The sequence below is a fragment of the Chelonia mydas genome, chromosome 1, assembly GCF_015237465.2.
Source record: "Chelonia mydas isolate rCheMyd1 chromosome 1, rCheMyd1.pri.v2, whole genome shotgun sequence".
NCBI classification, from domain to species: Eukaryota; Metazoa; Chordata; order Testudines; family Cheloniidae; genus Chelonia; species Chelonia mydas.
In genome coordinates, this window is record NC_057849.1 from 162,328,572 (window position 1) to 162,350,571 (window position 22,000).

The window sequence follows — 22,000 nt, forward strand, 5'->3', positions numbered from 1 at the left end:
TCCGATGACTTCCAAAAATTCTTCCTCAAGGAACTGTAAAACTTGAAATAATTTCCTGATTCAGGCCCTAAATCAGGAAGATACTTAAGCCTGTGCCTAATGTTAAACCTCTGACTTGTCATTCAAGTCAATGAATACTTACTATGCTTAAAGTTAGGCATGTGCTTAATCTTTACTTACCTAAAGAATTTAAAATATTCTGCCTCTTCCCTGTAACCAAACCTTCCAGAGGCAGCACTGCCCCCTTTCAGAAGCAGAGGGGTGGGAAGACACCATAGCCATTGGTACCCACAAGAATGTTATAGATAGATCAGATAGTAAATGCGGGTGGATTTGCTGTCCGCAGCCCAAAGAAAAATGTTCTTAATTTGTGTGGAAAAAAATATATAGACATCAACTCAACTAGTCTTTTTCCTGTAATCACATTAAAGACATGGGGTGAACCAAGGGACAAAGGATATCAGTCATCTTAGATAAATGCACAGTCTGCTGAGCATGCAGGTGGGAATGTGTTACCATTACCAATTCTGGAAGTATATAGGAACATCATCAGTCGTGCACTGCTGGATAAAAGCCAAACTTTGGCTCATTCCTCAGCCAGTAAAGCAGAGCTAAATACTGACAAGGCTAACACCAATCTGGCTTGCAATTCAAGGTTTAGAGTCTGATCCTGCATGGTGCTGAGAGCACCTTTGAAGGTAATGGGAGTGGCAAGTGCACAGCATGTCACAGGATCTGGCCTTTAAGGAAGTTATGTCAATAAAAGGCAGAAGAAATTGGTGTGATGGATTACTGGAGCACAGGGATTATTATTTGGTTTTGGTAGCACCCATACTGTGCTGTCCACACAGAAAAGAAGGCATGGTCCCTGTCCTAAGGATCTAGCAGTCTAGAGGGAGACAAACATACAGAGGGCAAGGGGTGCAACATCTAAGCAGAGTAGTCAAGGATCTCAGCCAACATCTTGACAAAGTAAGGCTACATTCTTTTTTTAATGTGGGTAGTATGAGTTGGCTGAATTCTCCATAGGCAGCAGAGCAGAAGTGGACTTCAGTGGATGTAAGAAGTTCAAATTCAGGGATGGACAAGCCTGCTGGAATGAGGGTTCACAAATTTCTTGAGCAATTTTTTAGTTTTGCAGAATTCACAATTACCCCACCCCCAGCCCACCAAATCCCATCTATGTTTTCTCCCTCACCTAGAGGGAGTCAGTTTAAAAGAAGCTTAACACTAAAATCAAAAAAAGAATCAGGGAAAACTGGACTGTTAAAATTATCCTACAATGCTATTATGGAGTGGACCATTGACATCTAATTAGCACCATCAGTACAAAAGTCTAATATATTTTTAAGTCAACATGTAAAAAACAAACCACCACAACTCTTCTCCTTGCCAAAAATCAGTAAGCTCTGTAGTACAAACAGCTGTGAAGGGCCAAATCTGGAGATGCTCTTTTTTTGGCCACTTGGGTTAGAGTAATCTGTCACCATGTAAGCAAAGCCATGGGCAGCAATACTACTAAGTACAAGAACACTCACATTTGAGAGTCAGTGTGCTCAAGTGCCAGTAGCCTGTAAGTGAGGGGGCGGGGGTTCTATTTGCCGTTCTTCCACAGACCTGCTATGTGACCTTATGCACTCTGTGCCTCTGCTTCCTTCCTGCTGTCTGCCTTGTCGGTTTTGTTTGTAAGCTCTTTGAGGCAGGGACTGTCTCTCAGTTTGTACAGTGCCTCGCACAATGGGGCCCCACTTCTAGTTGGGGCAGGGGCAGTGGTACTGTAATATACACAATTATAATAGGTAAAATAAATGTTTTCTGTAACCCAATAATAACCAACATTTCTCCATGTGAGGCATTCCCTAGTTCAAAAGCCAATTTGCCAACAGCCAGTAATAGTTGTGTATAACACTCAGTTATAAACTGAAGTGCAGCATGCCACAAGATGGCACTGTTGTACGTTACATACTTATATAATTTGGATGGTCCTTCAATACACAGCAATGTCAGCTGAAGCATCTTGTGGAGGAGACCTGTGTCTGGGAAAACATTCTGCTCAGGCAATGCTCTCATTTGTGTAGATACATAAACCTACTCTTGGCATTTTTAGCCCACTCAGAGCAAGACCTGAAGATAATGACATCTTGTTTTGCGACTACATCTGAATGTTTTGGCTTGACAATTAGCATTTCAAAGGCCAAGGCTATATAATGACCTGAGCTAAGCAAACAGTATCTTGAACTGAATATCAGGATTAATGGTGCAGCACTAAATGAACTGACATTTACCTACCTGAGAGTGTCCTCCTGACTAACGATGCTCTAATAGAGGAGGATGTGAAGTCAATATTATCGAAAAAGCTAGCTCTGCATTTGGTTGTCTGCATGATTGTGGAGAGAGGGGGTGGGGTGAAATAGCATTTGCACAAAGATCAAAATGAACAGACTGCTGTATGGTGCAGAGAGACATGGAATCAGTTTTACAGCTGATTTAAGTTAAACTAGTGCAAACTGTGCAGAAAAGTCCTAAAATTATAGCGGGAAAGGATTACAGGAAAAAAACATTTCCTGGATCTTTGTTTGTTTACTCTGTGCATTTGATAGCACTTTGTGTATAGCCAGTTTCGCTGTCTGATGGGCAGTCAGTTTCTCCTGTAGTATGTGTGTGGGTAGGTCTTTCACAACTGGAGAGAAGAAAACATTTTAGAAAACTGTTTTTGTAAAACTCTAAAAGTCGGCAGTGAGACTCATGGGCAGGTGTTTATATCTGACACTGTTTTAAACTCATTTTTAAAAAGAAGTTTATGGTGTCCTTTTTGAAGGGGTAGAGCTTAAAAACCATGCTTGCCTGCCATATTAGAAAGTACAGAAGGGGGAACGTATCTGCTTTGTCTGCTCTGCAGCTCTGCTGCATGTCCCCTCAGAGACGGCATTGAGGAGACAGGAGCTAAGGCCTTCAGAACTCCCACTGATGCTGAGACCTGAATGAATAATGCATAGGAGACCCTCTGATTCTATGCCAAAATGCGAGGTTCCACTCTACCTCCAGACTTTTCCCTGCTCTTGAGCATAAGAACTTTTCCAACCAGCAGATGTTGGATTCCTTCAATCCTGTTTCCAACCTGGCATCCTATTTAAGAGCCCAGATAGCATGTATTTAAAGATGGCAGTGGAGATTTAGTCACAGCTTGCATTGTTGCAGCTCTCATTTTGGAGAGCTGATAGACTTTTCAGGATAAAAAAAGCATTGATATAGGGATAGTTCTAGGCCCATCAGCCTTGACAAGATCCCTTAAGTTGTTGCTTCCCCAAAGTTTAGAAAACTTCACTCCCCTTCACAAAAATAAAACCAGTCATGGCCCATTACTTAGGAACTTGCTAGTGCAGGTCTTCATAATATGATCCTTCCTCTCCTTTTATCCATGCCTTGAGCAGTGAACATTTAAAGTGTTATCATTGGCATTTGAGCTAGTAACTATTAAAATGAATAAGCAGTTCAGAGCTATTGTTTCAGACTCTCTGCTAACTCAGGCAGACACTTCCTAATTGGTTGAAGTCAAGGCACATTGTTTTGTTGGCAGTCATAACAGCTAGAGATTTACTCTCCCCTTCCCCCCCAAAGGAAGCTCAGGCTTTGGAGAACAATTGCAAGATGTGTCCACACACACGCAGATATCCTTTCGCATCCATCTAAGGGGTTAGACTCCACACTTTGGAAAGCCCTGCCTTAAAGGAAAGTTAAGGGTCTGTTTTAAACCCACACAAGTGGGGAAATTGAAACTTTGTCCTTAATTCACTACAAGAATGAAAAGTTGTAACAGATGCCTAGTGTATGGGAGTGAAAATGCTGTATGTGCTGTAACACAGGCACAAGGACAGAATTCTAGATACAACAGAAGTGTGGGATTAAAGTCAGACCCTCACAGTGACTTCTAGTGCAGGCTTCTGCATGTTATGCCCTTTATTTTATTAGCAAAAGTTTAAGTCAGAGGAAACATTCATCTGAAATTCATACGACTGTGTGGATCATTCTAGACTGTATTGACTATTAGGTCCAGCACCAGTCTTAGGATATGACTGTATTGCAGTTAGACACCCATGGCTGGACCATGCCAGCTATCTTGGGCTCCTGGGGCTTGGGCTAAGCAACTGTTTAATTGTAGCGTAGACTTTTGTGCTCAGGCTGCAGTTTGAGCCTTGGAACCCTCTCACCTCACAGGGTCCTAGAGCACAGGGTCCAGCCCGGGCCCAAATGTCTACACTGCAGTTAAACAGCCCCTTAGCCTGAGCCCTGCAAGCCCCAGACAGCTGGCACAAGCCAGCCACAGGTTTTTAATGGCAATGTAGACAGTCTTAGCGTTTCTGGTTTGCCAAGGCAGGCAGATCAGAATGCTCTATGTGAAGCCAGAGTGAGAATTTTTAACAGAGATCTTCACTAAGAAAATGTAACCTTCAGGCTCTAATTTCAAAGAAAAGATACAAATAGAAGCACATCATTTTCATGATACTTTGCTAGGTGGGGTTAGTAAAATTAGCAGCCATTGTCCATTTATGTGAGGCTGTTTGATGCATGTTTAGGTCTCAGTATAGTGTATCTATTTACATGGATATGATTAGGAAAGGAACCGGTTGATGAATATCAAGTCCCTCCATTTACCTTTTTGTGTTATGTATTGCTCCTAGGAACCCCATGAAACTATGACACCATACAGCTAATTTCAGATCTGAAGGAAGGCTGTGTAAATGGTGCTTTCAGCCCACAATTGTTCATACAAAATAGTTTTTGGTTTAATTCTGCAGGGTTCAAATCTCCTAAAATCTCCAAACAAAACTAAGCCAAATATTTTCCACGCAAAATCAGGCAAAAATGGAATTATGTCCATCTATTGAACTTTGCCTGGTTTCCGACAGTTACAGTAAATTACTCCTTCACGTAAAATTTAGGTCAGGTTTGCCAGCAAACCTGTCAATGAACCTGACCTGAGAAACATAGCAAAACGGTTTGGTACAAGTTTTTCACAGCCAGTCTGAAGCCTATCTGAGCTGATCTTGACACTAGCTGAGGAAAATTAATCAAATATACAACCATTTGAACCCCACTTTGAGGAAACCTATCCGGAAACATAGGGCCATATTGTAGGACCCCCCCCCCCATACAGCTGCATGCTGGGAAGAACTCGGGGGCTGCTGGTGAAAAGGGGGCAGAGAGTAGGCAAAGCCATTGCTCTCCATCCCTGCACATGGTAGCACCTAGAGCTGACCAGCCACATGGGAAGGTGTATGCTGAAAGTATGCTGCATTTTCTGAATGAGTGTTGAGAATAGCTTCTTGGAGCTCTGGAGGCATTGTGCTTCTCTGTGACAGAATGTCACCTGATGCTTTCCATGGGGTGGAACTAAATGTCATAATTGAGCCCAGAGGGCCTGCTCTAAAACTCATCAAAGTCAATGGATATGTAAGCAGAGTCAGGATGAGCTCCACCCTGACATCTGGTGGTGAGTTGTGGCAAGTTGTGGAAAAGAACTTCAGGGGCTGATCTCATTTGCATAGGCACACCCACCCTGCCTACCATGAGCCCATAGCTGCCCAAATGGTCACTCTGGCTGCTGTGGGATCCCCAGTTTCTCTGTTATTGGGGCAGGAAGAATAAATTATCCTAATTATGTGAATCAAGGACATGTACTTGGCCTTTTGTTATGATGGAGGGACTCGCCATCACCTAAATAGCACTCACTAGGCAAGGGACATGGGTTCCAAAACCTCAGCAAATGGAGAGAGGCTGAAAACATGTATTAATACCTGGTGGTATGGGCCCCCTGGTGAGGGCCTTACATGCTAATTGCACTTCCTTCTTTCTCCACTGTGGAATATCAGAGCTAATTTTGATTCCATTAGGAGTCTAGTTATAGGTTGCTGAGCTGAATTCACTTCAGGCTAATGGTGCACCAGTACTGAGGCTCCCCTACTACAAGCTGAAATCACTGAGTGTTGTGTTAAGTAGTGGGGGAGCCTGAAGATATATTGCAGAGCAGTTTGTGGGCTAGCAGAGCAGAGCTGTTCACGGGATGGCTGGAGCAGCTCATGGGGGTGGCTGGCAGAGCGGAGCAATTCGTGGGACAGCTGGTGGAGCGGAGCGGAGCCCCATGGAGAGGTTGAGGCAATCTGCTTTGGACCATGTAAGGTGGCCCTTAACCCCCACACCCCCATCTCCACCGAGGTTGGGAGGTAAAACTCTGCAGATAAACTTTCAAACTCTGCTGCTGCACTGACCAGGGACAGAGACTTTTGGGTTGTTGGACTTTCGGTTGCTGGACCAAGGTCACACCCCAGTTTGCTTGGGGTGGGGTTTTTTTGCTCATGGGTGGTGGTATGAATCCTGTTGGTGGTGTTTCCCCAACATAATGACACGTTGTTTCTCTGTTATTAAAAGGCTTTTGCTACACTCAGACTCTGTGCTTGTGAGAGGGGAAGTATTGCCTCTTGGAGACGCCCAGCAGGGGTGGTATATATTTGTCCCAGGTCACTGGGTGGGGGCTCAAGCTGGTTTTGCACTGTGTTATTGGAATGAAACCCCTAGATACTGAACCCGGCCCTTGTTGCTGCCAACTCTGACGGGCAGAAGGGTTACAAATAGAAAAACTTTTAACTTACAAAGAAAGGCTGTTGCTTTCTTCTTAATGATACTTACAGCTTTGCTTACAGACCATCACCATATTTCACTGGCCAAAGCCATTAGGTGGCATGATGGGCTTAGCAATGTTTATACCCGATGCCTTCCCCCCTCCCTTATCCTGCTTCAATTGAAGTTAATGGCAGGAATGGGCCCAGAGAGTCCTTCATTGGCACAGTACCACATACTGCTGTTGGGGCCATTTGTAATGCAAAAAGAGGAAATACTAGGCTCTTCAAGGCATGGATTGTCACTTCCTATTTGCACAGCACCTGGCATGGTGAGTGAGGCCTCTAAGCACTATTGCAACATAATTGATAAATAATAAGTGTTTCAGAAAAGGAGTGAAGATGGGAATTCTAAATAGATGGGTGGTATTGGTGAGAAAACAAACCTGAACTGGAAAGATTAGCAAAGAGAACAGATAGGCTCTCAAGAGTGTGATGGTGGAGTGAGCAGTCAGGAGTATAAGGGGATTGAAGATGTATTAACAATTATACATATTGGGCCAAATTCATCACGGACTTACTTGTAATTCAAGAGCAGAATTTAACCCATCATGTAACATTAAATTGAAAAATATTAAGTAGTAAACTCTTCATATATGCTCTTCACATTTGTCTGATATACACTACAAATGTGCTGTAGCAAGCATGTTGTAGCAAATTTCTCTTTTTAAATCATGCTTTCTGAAATAAAATTACTAATTTGATGATTCAGACAATTCATAGTGGAATTCTTAGATGCAGAAATCAAAAGGCAAATTGCTAAATTCAAGATAGTTCTGAATTTCCCAGAGCTAAAAAAACTCAGACTCAACTCTTAAATCCACAGACAAAATTATCCCCTTCTAGCTGAATTGTGGCTCTCCTCTCTGCAGTATGAATCTCTTAATTTGTATTCATTTTACTTGCACAACTCCCATTGGCAATACAGATCAAAATGGAGATCTCAGTACCACACCTGTCCCAGACTGACTCAGATACCCTTGACCTTGCTCAAGTAACACACCAAATAATTTACAAAAGAGTTTTGCCCAAATAAGCACTGAAAGATTAGACCCTTTATTTTTAAATCTTCTGCCTTGGATCTTAATACCTCATGACAGAGCTCTGTCTTTGTCTCCATGGGTCCTACATTTCCTGGCAGATTTCAATAGCCTCAGAGGCTCACTGTGACCCTCCACATAACCGTTCTCTCTGTAGGGAGAAGGGTCACAGTCTACTGAGCCATTTTCCATCATAAGCCAGTGAGGAGAAGCTATCCTCCCTTGTACAGTCTCTGTTGTCTCTCAGTCTCAGTGATTAATCAGGGGGGCAAAGAGGGGAGCCCAGGCCCACCCTCTACTCCAGGCTCCAATCCAGGGACCCTAATAGTATCAGCTATGGTAGCTGACCTTTTAGAAACAGGACACGTACAATTCCCTGGGCTACTTCCCCACATCAGCCCCCACTTCCTCAAGCTCCACTTCACCCTTACCTCAGGGCCTCCTTCCTTGTGCCTGATACAGCATGTACTGCTCAGTCTCTCCAACAGGACAACTTCATCCCACAGCTCCTGACATCCACCCCCACCTGACTAACTGGGAGGCTTTTAACTAATTTCAGCCAGTCTCTGATTGGCTTCAGGTGTCCCAATCAACCTAGCATTCTCCCTGCCTTCTGGAAAGTTCTTAATTGGCCCCAGGTGTCTTAATTGACCTGGAGCAGCTGCCATTTCACTTATCCTGGTACCAGGGATTTGTTTAGCCTGGAGCTAATATATCTATCTCCCACTACTTTTCTATAGCCATCTCACCTTGCCCTATCACACTCTGCTATTTATTCCATGCTAACGCCCTGCCAGAGAACTTTTGCCTCTTGCTCTGTTGTCCCAGGATTTATGGGGATTCCTCTAACTATGTATCCTTGTGACGGTGAACTCTGCTGATACATGTATGGTCCTTCAAACCCTTGCTACTAGTCCCATGGACAACTCCAGGTGATGAGCACTACACTTTGATAATATATGTTCGCAGGTTTGGGTTCTATGTGGATAACAATGACACTGACCAAGTGACAAAAGTCTGTATTGCTACTTGGAACACCAGGTCGGGTGGGAACAGCTGCAGTACCTGAGAAGTGGTTGATGAAGGCATTATGCTTGAGTAGCTTAGGGGAAATTCCATCTGAAAATCTGCAGTTTGTTCCGACCAGTTCCAGCTGACCAACTAGGTTTTGGAAAGGAGCAACAGGTTTTGGGTACTAGCCTTCCTGGAGCTACTGGCTTTCCACTTTAAACCAACCGAGCCTAGTCCAAGCCAGCAGAGAGCAGCAGAAGGATTCTGATGGAGTTTATGGAATTTCCACCCAGGTTGAGCACAGTGGCGCTAGAGAAGCACTCTTGGAAGCTGTGCCCTACCTGTACTAAAGCTATCGTGTGCACTCCCCTCAGAGCTGCTTTCCCAGCATGAGCAGATTGCAGGGGGCAGGGAAGGATTCAGTGAGCCCTTTCTCACCATTCTTTCAGGGCAGCTGCTCTGGGGCACTTTTAACTTGGTCCTAAATATTTAAATGTAAACTATTCGTGCACTGAGAGCATGTCTGATGCACAATGTCTGTTTTGTTAACCTGCCACAATTAAAGTTCAGGGCTCCGTGTTTGCTTTCATATATTACAGCCATAGTATGACACGTTTCTTGTGTGTGGGACACGCTTTCAAGATAAGTATAATGCTACCAATCAGAAGTATGGACAGAGCTAATAAAGACAGGTACTTATCCTGCTGTGTTATTCATGAAATTGGTAGGCCTGGGCTGCTCTCCTGGTTGTCATAGAAACAGCCTGAGCTGTTGGCCTCTAGAAAACATAAAAGAACAGCAAGTGCAAGAGCACACATTCCACCCTGCCTTGTAGATTAACAAGCCTGTCAAACAAGAGCAAAGCATCAGTGGGTAGATAAGGTCTATAAAGTAGACAGCCACACAGTAAACAGCCTCACAGACTAAACCTAGAAACGTAAGTACTTGTCTTTGTTTCGTCTTTTATAAAAACATGCACTGCTGTGATTAAAGGAGCGGCATTTAGTATCTTGTGCATTTTGCAACAGGCAATTTCTCTTATAGCACAATTATTACCCTGCCATTAACTCTCTCTTCAGACTGAAAGATGGTATTTCAAATACTGTACGTGGTTTTGTTTTCACAGTGAATTGATAGCAAATGCCTTAAGACAGGAGGCTTGTCTTCTATGTGCATGTAATGTTAACTGTCCATTTTGAGCTCACTACAGATAGTAAACAAATAATAATTCTATAAGTAATAATGCTGAGGAATGATTTCACTATGGAAATAGTTGGCCCAATCCTGCAAACACTTTCTTTACACAAAAAGAAGAGGACTACTTGTGGCACCTTAGAGACTAACAAATTTATTAGAGCATAAGCTTTCGTGGGCTACAGCTCACTTCAGAGTAGTTCCATTAGAGTCAATGGGAATATTTGTGTGAGTAATGCCAGAATAGAAGAGTAAGGATTGGGTCCACCATGTGTAATTTTCTATGAATAAAGCTGCCTTTTGAAAAGGAGTGAAAGAGGAGGATCAGGAAAGCAGCACCGTGAACTGCTTGTTTGTTCCTTGATTTGTTTGTTCCTTGCAATGAACTGTGTTTGTTCCTTGATTTAAGTTGTAAATTCAGAATCATGCTAGTTATATATTACACAATAAATGAGATAAACATTCTGCGGCTATTTGGCTCTGAAATCCTAGCATCAGTGACAAAAATGTATAAATAGGAATGTTAATACAACAGTTGAAGACATGGTGTGAACTACATATAGTTCTCCTTTATAACTTCACTGTCAGCTTAATCAGTGGTCATTACTGTTTTTCATTTTCTTTTTCTTTCTCTTTTTTAAATATAGGCTTTGACCCAAAGAAAAGAAAATAATAAAATACACTTTTTACACTTACTGTATCTCTTTAGTCAATAGATTCTCCATTACTTTTTCCAGCCTTGGAAAATGTTTCCTGATTAACTTAACCTCTGCCCGGGACATGTTAGAAAAGGCATAAAGAAATAAAAATTAACCGCATGCAAGCTTCTTGTCCTAGGACCTGATCTTGTATACACATATAAGTGGTGTGGTTGGGGGGGCGGGGGTAGGAATTGATGGAATTTTTTGTTGCTGTAATAAAATGACTGCTGTTTAAAAGCTAGAATTAGCTCAATATGTTCTGTAGTCAACATCTTCATGAAACCCAGTAAAAATGAAAGAAATTACCAATAGAAACTAACAGAGGACTTGTGGCACCTTAGAGACTAACAAATTTATTTGAGCATAAGCTTTCGTGAGCTACAGCCCACTTCATCGAATGCATCCAATGAAGTGAGCTGTAGCTCACGAAAGCTTATGCTCAAATACATTTGTTAGTCTCTAAGGTGCCACAAGTACTCCTTTCTTTTTGCGGATACAGACTAACACGACTGCTACTCTGAAACCAATAGAAACTAGTAATTTTGATGTTTCAACCTTTTAGGTACCCAACCTGAGACACCTTAAAGGGCCTTGATATCAAAGTGCTGAAGCACCTACCCTCAGAATATCAACCCTCCCTTATTTTTTCCACCAACCACATTACCTTCATATGTAAAGTTACTCGTGCACATGTATACAGGATGCTGTAAATGTCTCATATGCAAGATGATATAAAATGTCTTAGATTGGGCACCCAAAACATGAAGCACCCAAAATCACTAGTCACTTTTGAAAATTTAGGCTATTGTGCAATTGAATAACCAAGCATTTGCACATGCATGCACTCACACAAATAGACACATTCATGCATCTATGCATTTTTTTGTAATACTTTATTCTTTAAAACCACTGGGAACACAGTATCCTAAAACTACTGATTTTATATCTATTCAGAGTAAGTGTAAAGTACATCATACTTGTAAGGTATTCTCTTCCGAAAGACTGAACAAAGTATTTTCGTATAAGAGACAAGTCTGGAAAGTTCTGAAATTGATAGCTGATATATCATTTAAAAGTAAGACAAATATCTTTCCACGATATAAATTATATACACGTATTTTAAGATTTCTCTTTATGACAAACTCAGGATTTTATTATACAGCCCTAACACATCCTTATGCAGGTCTACACTACAGCCGGGATCAATGCTTTGAGATCAATCCACCAGCGATCTAGCGGGTCTAGTGAAGACCCGCCAAATTGACATCAGATCGATCTCCGGTCAATCCCTGTACTCTACGCCCGATGAGAAGAGTAAGGTAAGACGACAGGAGAGTTTCTCCCTTTGAACCCCCACGGTGTAGACCCCACGGTAACTCAACCTAACGTACGTCGACTCCAGCTATGTTATTCACGTAGCTGGAGTTACATAATGTGATGGGTTCGGTCACAGAGACTCCCTTGGGACTGTCACCTGACATGCTGAAATTACCTCTGAGCCCATTTTCCCTGCCAGCCTGGGACTCCAGAACCCTGTTTGGTTGAGCCAAAAATGCTAGTCTGCTGCAACACAGACCCAGGTCTGGTCCACGCCCTCAAAGCTGCAGACTTTAAGTGAAAACAGCTCTGCAGGTTACCTATCTCCAGCACCCAGACACCCAGTTCCCAATGGGATCCAAACCCCAAATAAATCCATTTTACTGTGTATAAAGCTTATACAGGGTAAACTCATAAATTGTTCACCCTCTATAATACTTACAGAGAGATATGAACAGCTGTTTGCTCCCCCAGGTATTAATCACTACTTTGGGTTTACTAATAAACAAAAGTGATTTTATGAAGTATAAAAAGTAGGATTTAAGTTCTTTCAAGTAATAACAGACAGAACAAAGTAAGTTACCAAGCAAAATAAAACAAAACACACAGGTCTAAGCCTAATACATTAAGAAAATGAATACAGGTAATATCTCACCCTCAGATGTTCCAATAAGCTTCTTTCACAGACTAGACTCCTTCCTAGTCTGGGCCCAATCCTTTCCCCTAGTACAGACCTTGTTAGTTCCAGCAGGCATCTTCGGTGAATAGCAGGGGATTTCACATGACTGGGACCCCCTTTGTTCTATTCCACCCCCTTTTATAGCTTTGGCAAAGGTGGGAATCTTTTGTCTCTCTCTGGGTCCCCACCTCTCCTTCTAAATGGAAAAGCACCAGGTTTAAGATGGATTCTAGTATCATGTGACATGGTCACATGTCCTGTGAGACCCCAGCCTTCATTCTTCCAGGGCTGGCCTGCACATACCCAGGAAGGTTTGCAAGTAAACAGAGCCATTTACAACCAATTGTCCTAGTCAATGGGAGCCATCAAGATTCCAAGCCACCATTAATGGCCCACACTTTGTATAATTACAATAGGACTTCAGAGTAATACTTCATATTTCTAGCTTCAGATACAAGAATGATACATTCATACAAATAGGATGAACACACTCAGTAGATTATAAGCTTTGTAATGATACCTTACAAGAGACCTTTTGCATAAAACATAGTCCAGTTACATTATATTCACACTCATAAGCATATTTCCATAAACATATGGAGTGCAACATCACACAGAGTGTAGGTCAACTTACCACGGTAGTGTAAACATAGCCTTAGTCAATGAGCCTACTCATGTGAGTGAGGAATATTCATAAGAATGGCCATACTGGATCAGACCAATGGTCTATCTAGTTCAGTCTTCCAACAGTGGCTGGACCCAGATGCTTCAGAGGGAGTGAACAGAAAAGGGCAATTTATTGAATGATCCATCCCCTGTCATCCACTCCCAACTTCTAGCATTCAGAGGTTTAGGGACATCCAGAGCATGGGGTTGCGTCCCTGACCATCTTGGCTAATGGCCATTGAGGGACTTATACTCCATGAACTTATCTAATTCTTTGTTGAACCAGTTTTACTTTTGGTCTTCACAATGTCCCCTGAGGAGTTCAACAGGTTGACTGTGCATTGTGTGAAAAAGGACTTCCTTCTGTATGTTTTAAACCTGCTGCCTATTAATTTGATTGGGTGATGTTTGGTTCGTATGTTATTTGAAGAAGTAAATAACACTTCCTTATTCATTTTCTCCACACCATTCATGATTTTACGGACCTCAATCATATCCCCCCTCAGTCATCCCTTTTCTAAGCTGAACAGTCCCAGTGTTGTTAATCTCTCCTCATATGGAAGCTGTAAACTGTTCCATACCACTAATAATTTTTCTTGCCCTTCTCAGTACTTTTTCCAATTCTAATCTAACTTTTTTTGAGATGGGACAACCGGATCTGCATGCAGTATTCAAGGTGTGGGTGTACCAAAAATGTATATAGTGGTACTATGATATTTACTGCCTTATTATCTACCCTTTTCCTAATGATTCCTAACATTGTTATCTTTTTTGACTGTCACTGCACATTGAGCCATGTTTTCAGAAACTATGCACGATGACTCCAAGATCTCTTTCTTGAGAGATACCAACTAATTTAGACCCCATCATTTTGTATGTATAGTTGCGTGTGATGAAGCAGAGAGATCACCACCAGCAGGGAAGGGATGAAAGAGAGACTTTGGGCCCAGTTAGCTCTGCCCTGTTATACCTGCAGCCAATGCCAGGCCTGGAGGGGTGGAGGAGGAAAGGGGGGAGTCTGGCTCAGTTTGGGGCTGACTGGTGAAAAGGCAGGAGCTTGCTGCCTCCCTCCCTGAGGGGAAGGTTTACGAGCCTGCCAGCCAAGGCAGTCACAAGGAAATAAGTATCATCTCCCTGGCCGAAGAGACTTAGAAGTACCCAGCCTAAGAAATAACGTGGTGACTGAGGCATCGAGACCTTGTGGGGTTCCAGCCCTGCCAAACTTATGGCTGCCCCACCTGGAGGAACATGGGACCGCAGCAGGATGCCACCCAAATTCCACAAGGGGGCACTTCTAGAGACAAGCCACCACAGTGACTTGGACTATAGGGGCCACACCCCAAACCGAAGGGACAACAGTAGGAAGTAGCCCAGGGCAGTGGACATAGACTCCCCATTGGGAGGTCCCCTATTCAGGGGTGGACTCATGCAGGGCCCTGGGCTGGGACATGGTGGAGTAGGAGGGCCCAGGTACCCCTACTCCACGGCCTTAAAAACTGAGACACCTCGATCAGGGAAGCAAAAGGCCAGAACTCAGGTGTTCCAACAACTAGGCCACCTGGCCCTCCAAGATCCCTGTTACACTGGGATTATTTTTTCCAGTGTGCATTACTTTGCATTTATCAACACTGAATCTGTCTGCCATTTTCTTGCCTCATCACCCAGTTTAGTGAGATCGCTTTGTAACTCTTCGTAGTCTGCTTTGGACCTAACTATCTTGAGTAGTTTTGTATCATCTGCTAACTTTGCCATCTCACTGTTTACCCCTTTTTACAGATCATTTAAGAATATGTTGAACAACACTGGTCCCAATGCAGATCCTTGGAGGATCTTGCTATTTACCTCTCTCTACTGTGAAAACTGACCTTTTGGTCCTATCCTTTGTTTCCTATCTTTTAACCAGTTACCAATCCATGAGAGAACCTTCCCTCTTATCCTAGGACTGCTTACTTTGTTTAAGAGCCTTTGGTGAGGGACCTTGTCAAAGGCTTTCTGAAAGTCCAGGTGCATTATATCCACTGGATCACGCTTGTTCACGTTTGTTGACACCTTCAAAGAATTCTAATAGATCGATGAGACATGCTTTCCCTTTACAAAAGTCGTGTTGACTCTTCCCCAATAAATGGTGTTCATCTATGTGTCTGATAAGACTGTTCTTTACCATAGTTTCCACCAATTTGCCTGGTACTGAAGTTAGGCTTACTGGCATGTAATTGCCACAAATGCCTCTGCAGTCTTTTTAAAAAATTGGCATCATGTTAGCTATCCTCCAGTCATCTGGTACAGAGGCTGAGTTAAGCAATAGGTTACATACTCCAATTAGTAGTTTTGTAATTTTATTTTTGGATACCTTCAGAACTCTTGGGTGGATACCATCTGATCCTGGTGACTTATTACTGTTTAATCTATCAATTTGTTCCCAAACCTCCTCTATTGACACCTGCAGGCCCGCCGATAGGGGGCGAGCAAAGGGTGCAATTGTCCAGGGGCCTGGGCAATTTAAAAGGGCCCCAGGGGCCTGCTGCCACTGCCGCAGTTGCATTCATTTTTGGCCTGCCTAATTAAGCTTTTACACTTGACTTGCCGGAATTTATACTCCTTTCTATTTTTCTCCTTAGGGTTTGACTTCCAATTTTTAAAGGATGTCTTTATTTCTGACCATCTTTTATTCTGCTGTTTTGCTATGGTGGTGGTTCTTCTGGTTTGGTTTGGTTTTTGTGTGAGTGTGCGCTCTGTGTTTTCTTTTGTTTTTGTACCTTCCATCTGAGGGTCTCCAAGTGTGTTTTTTTTTTTTAAACATTAAGGACACATTTGACAGGGCAGATTGGAGGCACAACACCCTACTGGAGGCGCTGGAATGGTGGACCTAATTTTCCACTGTTACACCAAATTTACACTATTGATTGCAGTGAGGTTACTCTGGTGGAATGGAAAATCAGGCCCATTGTGCCTCTGTAGACACAATGGGTCCAATTCACCATTGCCTGGCACTTTGTGTAGCCATTAGACCAATTCATATTGTGTGTTAAATGCGGTCATCTGATTTGGTAGCATTTTACACCACTTGGCTCTCATTTTGCACTGGTATAAATGCCTACACATGGTGCAGGCCGAAGGTGAATGACTGGGCTGGTACAGCCAGAGTGTCACCCTTTGACAAGATGCAGTGTGCACTTCCATCCACACGCACCCAAGTGGGACTAGCTCCAGAACTATTTGGGGGAACTAACTCTGCCTAGGTTGTTAGGCTTATACAGTCTTAAGGAAGACTATGGAAGGCAACTGTGCCTGGCCTCTGTGCAGACATGAGAGAGAAGGTCCCTTGTGCTTTCTTTTACCCATGTGGACTTATGCAGAGCTGGGAACAGTCTTGCTCTAACCCAGGGATCGGCAAACTTTGGCATGTGGCCCGCCAGGGTAAGCCCCCTGGCGGGCCGGGCCGGGCCGGTTTGTTTACCTGCCGCATCCACAGGTTCGGCCGATCACAGCTCCCATTGGCTATGGTTCGCCGCTCCAGGCCAATGTGGGCTGCGGGAAGTGGCACGGGCCGAGGGAGGTGCTGGTCGCCGCTTCCCACAGCCCCCATTGGCCTGGAGTGGCGAACCGCGGCCAGTGGGAGCTGGAATCAGCCGAACCTGTGGATACGGCAGGTAAACAAACTGGCCTGGCCCGCCAGAGGGCTTACCCTGGCAGGCCGTGTGCCAAAGGTTGCTGATCCCTGCTCTAACCAACTGAAGTTCACAACACCCTTGTGAGGTAGGTAAATATTATCATCCCCACTTATTGGGGGATAATGCTTTCTTGTTCCCGTTGGGTCTGTTTTTTATGATAATTTGCCTCACTTAATTTTAAACATCACAGCCCCAAGTCTCTGAAACGTTTTCTTCCAATATCTACAAAAACATGTAGTGGGAGTGACAGGCTGCTATGATACCACATACTTGATTAAACCAAACACTAACAGTATCAGTGACTGAACCAGTGGCATTCACTAGCTTGCTATTTCAAAAGAATGCTAATTTGCATCCTTCACATGCCCAGGCCTGAACAAGAATACTCATTCTATGGTATCTAAGGCCCCAATCCTGGAAACACGTAATCACACATACTTTTACTTGCTTGAATAGTCCTACTGGAGTCCATGGGGCTACTCACATGAGTAAAGTTATGCACTTGCATGAGTGTTTGCAGGGTCTGAGTATAAGGTTACAGTTTTACATAGTTTGTCTGTAAAAGAAAGATTATAAAACCTATGAACAAGTCTGTGTCCTTATACCCAGCAGCACTCCTGCTACAACTGTTTGGCTGCTCTGCTTAGAGATAGCAGCCTTAACTTCCCCAGTGCAAGATATTGTAAATATAATTTGTAGTTTAATAACAATAATAGCAGATCATACTGTGGTCTTGAACCTGTAGCATCAAAGTCTTTAGAGCATCAGCTTTAATCATTAGGTTATTGAACCAGAGGCTCTTAGGGATGGGGGTTTTCTATATTTATCTGTAGTCTAACTAAATACATACATAAACTGACTAAACAAAAAACCTCATAAGTCCTATTTTGCCATCGTCCTCCACAGTGAACCCACTACAAATTCTCTTACAGTAAACTGGACATTCTGGGCCAACCCCAGGACTCTACTGCCTCCACAGCATGGATTTCACCATGGCTACATGGTAAGGCCAGGTATCTCATCTGATCTGAAGACTTATAAACGGCCTGACTCTCATTTACAGTAAGGCCCCTTACACCATTATGCAATATAAATATAATTTACACGTGTTCTGAGGTTTCCTTACACTGCCAGGTTGGCTTTAGTGTTCTTATAATTAAGAACATAATTTGTAATCCCTTTGAATTCAATGAAGCTATTCATGTCCTTAATGTTAAGCACATGAATAAGTCTTTTCAGGATGTCCTTGGAGATGTAGTTTCACGGAGTTACAGTAGGACTAAAGTTATGTCCAGAAAATCTGATAGGTTTTCATGTACATATTAAGGTAATCTTTATGCTGTGTATAGTGGGAAGAGGAGGATGTCATTCTTGTTTCTTCAAAGGCCAGAAAGATGCACATCAAAAACAATTTGAACATAAACACAACCGTCTAAAGGAAATCCCAGGTGTTCTTTTCTAGAGACAGTCAGTATTAAATATAAAAATAAAAATACACAAAGATGAACACAAGTCTGGAGTGCTCTTTGCTCATTAAGGCTAGCTAATTCAAGTGCTAAAAAGTTTGCTTCCCCCCCTTCTTCTGCTTCTGTCTTGCAATTTCTATATGAGAAGGTAAGTAACTTCATAACTTTTCTTGGCAAGATATATTTAAATAATACAAAGCAGTGATCCTCAGCCTGTGCCTTCTGAGCCTTTTCAGAGCTCTAAATGTGGCTCTTCTGCTGTCCATGTGTCTGAAGGGTTCTCTGCATGCTCTGTCTGAACTCTGGAAGAAGCATGGAGTTCTGATTAATAATTCTCCCTGTCTACCTGATGTATGTATATTGCTCTATATGGCATAAAGCTGCTGTGGAGTCAGTCCCAATACCTGTGTGAATGCACAGTCTTTAGTGTGGGAAGGAGGGATAGTTCTTTTTTGAAATTAAAAAAAAACACATTTAAATAGCATGGCCTGATTTAAGCCAACAAAACCAAAGGAAAATTATGTAGTGATGAAAAGAAAAGGAGTACTTGGGGCACCTTAGAGACTAACAAATTTATTTGAGCATAAGCTTTTGTGAGCTACAGCTCACTTCATCGGATACATTCAGTGGAAAATACAGTGGGGAGATTTATATACATAGAGAATATGAAACAATGGGTGTTACCATACACACTGTAACGAGAGTGATCACTTAAGGTGAGCTATTACCAGCAGGAAAGCGGGAGGGAGGGGGGCGGGGAACCTTTTGTTGTGATAATCAAGGTCGTCCATTTCCAGCAGTTGACAAGAACATCTGAGGAACGGTGGGGGGAATAAACATGGGGAAATAGTTTTACTTTGTGTAATGACCCATCCACTCCCAGTCTCTATTCAAGCCTAAGTTAATTGTATCCAGTTTGCAAATTAATTCCAATTCAGCAGTCTCTTGTTGGAGTCTGTTTTTGAAGTTTTTTTCTTGAAGTATTGCTACTTTTAGGTCTGTAATCGAGTGACCAGAGAGATTGAAGTGTTCTCCAACTGGTTTTTGAATGTTATAATTCTTGACGTCTGATTTGTGTCCATTTATTCTTTTACGTAGAGACTGTCCAGTTTGACCAATGTACATGGCAGAGGGGCATTGCTGGCACATGATGGCATATATCACATTGGTAGATGTGCAGGTGAATGAGCCAGGAACCTATCCTTACAACAAAGCTCGTTACCAACTGTGTCCACATATCTATTCAGGGGACACCATCATAGGGCCTAATCACATCAGCCACTCTATCAGAGGCTCATTCACCTGCACATCTACCAGTGTGATATATGCCATCATGTGCCAGCAATGCCCCTCTGCCATGTACATTGGTCAAACTGTCTTTGCTTTTGTCCAGCACCCTTAACATTATTTTGACATAGGTCTAGGGTTGGTTGGGATTTTGTTTTGTTTTGTGTGTGTGTGGTTTTTTTTTTTTAAATTCAATCTGTGTACTTTAGCCAGGCTCACAAGACTCTGTGGATTTAAGCTCTTCAGTGTTTGATACAGCACTTTCACATAGTCACATGTAAACACAAGTGATCAATGAAGATTTTTAATTCGTTTTTCTTCTCAATAGAGAATGAAGGAAAGCACCCTGTGAAGAAGTTAATTGTATAGTCTTGAGGCTTCCACTGAATGGGATTAGCTTCCCTGAGACGGCAGCATTCTTACACAACAGCCACGGACTGTTGCTTTTTTGGTTCCCCTAATATACAGCAGATCTGCAATTAACAGAAAAATTACTGGGCATGATCAAAGCAAATTCAAGCATTTAAAATAAGAAACAATAAATAAATAAAAATACCACCCCCCCAAATTCCCTTTATTACCAGAAGCTGGTAAGAAAAGAGGGGGGAAATCATCTGGCAAGGAAGCTTTTTGGACAGTCTGCTTTAAAATGCTGAAAAACTGGCACGATATTAAAAATGCTTGGTCAAAACAATCAAAGCTGAATCATTCTGACGGTCAGTTTATGACCAATTTGACTTTCAGCTAACTTTTCTTAAAAAAGCCAAATTTAGGTAATTTAAAGTTGTCTATTCAGGGTCAAATCCTCTGCTAGCATACGCATGCCAAACTCTCTTGAAGTCGGTGGCATTGTTCCTGCTTACGACAGTGACAAATATATCCTGTTGCATTGTTTCTGTCTGAAAGTGAAAGTTGTGCAGCTGAGGACACGGTTTCTTTGCTTCTTTGTAACTGTATAACTGAATGGCCCCATCACTGGAGCAGGTAGTAGAGTTGCTACCCCACTCCTATAAAGCTGGCACTCAAAGGATTGAGGAAGTCAGGGGGGGAAGTGCTGAGTCATATCTTTCCTCACCTTGTTGTGTGGAACGAGCAATACACTCCTGAGCAGTGAGTATGTATTGAATTCGATCTGAACTGAAATAACAGTGAGTCAGCATCTGGGGCAAAAAGAAAAGGAGTACTTGTGGCACCTTAGAGACTAACAAATTTATTCAAGCATAAGCTTTCATGAGCTACAGCTCACTTCATCAGACTAACACGGCTGCTACTCTGAAACCTGTCATCTGGGGCAAGACTCTTCAAAATAGAAACAAGCTAAATCCAACACAGTAACTGGTTCTCTGTTTCTTTCTTATCTTCTTTTATGCCCTGTCAGCAGACATTTCTAGGCACAGGGGAAAAACTGGCCCAGAGACCCAATTCTGTGTTCTGAGTATACTTTTCACTAGGCTCTATTATAACATTGGTTTATAAAATCTGAAAGAGAATTGTATTTGTTTATTTTATGTGATACCCAGTACATCACAAGTTCTATTAGCATGAGACATCCTTCAGCAGGATGGTTGACCATGCTTCTGATCTTGGACAGATGAACATACATTCTGTTTCTTGTTCAGCTTTCTTATATCAGAAATGTCATTTATTTATTCTCTCAAAATCTAGTTTTTCAGTCTTCTTGGACTGATAACTACTGGGTCACCTGCATACCACTCAGTAATCTAATTCGTGCACTGACCTTAATAATAACCTTGAAAGTTTCTGAATTTACAAACTTCTGTACTGGGTCAGCTGCCTCTTGTGCTAGACGTTTTTCAGTTTGAATGTATAATTGAAGGAAATGACACAAATGTAAAGATAAGGGAACAAATCCTGCCCATCTTCACATTCTCAAAGTTAGTCAGCCAAATACGTAGCCTGCACTGTTTGTCTCGTTTAATAGTTTGCAAAGTTCATTCATATGTACTAATTTTTTGAGTAGTGGAGAGGTGGTTAGGTTTCAAAACCATACCCACAAGTCATTTCTTATAACTTGCAATAGAATGGAGGCAAAAACAGAGAGGAATATGGATATTACTAGCATCACACAAGCAACAATGAGAAATGATATAAAATATATAAAAAATTGCACCTCTAAATTGTGGTGGAGGAAGAGGTAGTTGGTTTTTAAATACAAAAAACCCTCTTGTGAATAGAGTGCCCTGACGTCAGGCCTGCCTTCTTGTAGCCCATCTGTGTGCTGAATGATTGTATCATAATGCACACACAAGAGGCCAGAATGAAGTTTGCATGAG

At 42.4% G+C, this 22,000-nt stretch overlaps 1 protein-coding gene across 7 annotated transcripts in view; it reads left to right on the plus strand.

Annotated features, from left to right (window-relative positions):
- The first annotated feature begins 8,627 nt into the window (after positions 1–8,627).
- C1H21orf62 (chromosome 1 C21orf62 homolog) overlaps positions 8,628–22,000 on the plus strand; it is a 34,453-nt gene continuing 21,080 nt past the window's right edge. For 2 of the 7 annotated variants that reach the window (XM_043538266.1, XM_037905039.2), the window contains exons 1-2: positions 9,506–9,662; positions 11,804–11,939. The gene's annotated coding sequence lies outside the window, so the exon portion shown is untranslated. Of the gene's footprint in view, positions 8,647–9,503; positions 9,663–11,782; positions 11,940–17,885; positions 17,957–22,000 lie in introns of those variants that run through there. The other 5 variants (XM_043538267.1, XM_043538268.1, XM_007063584.3 and 2 more) reach the window with 5 other exon arrangements.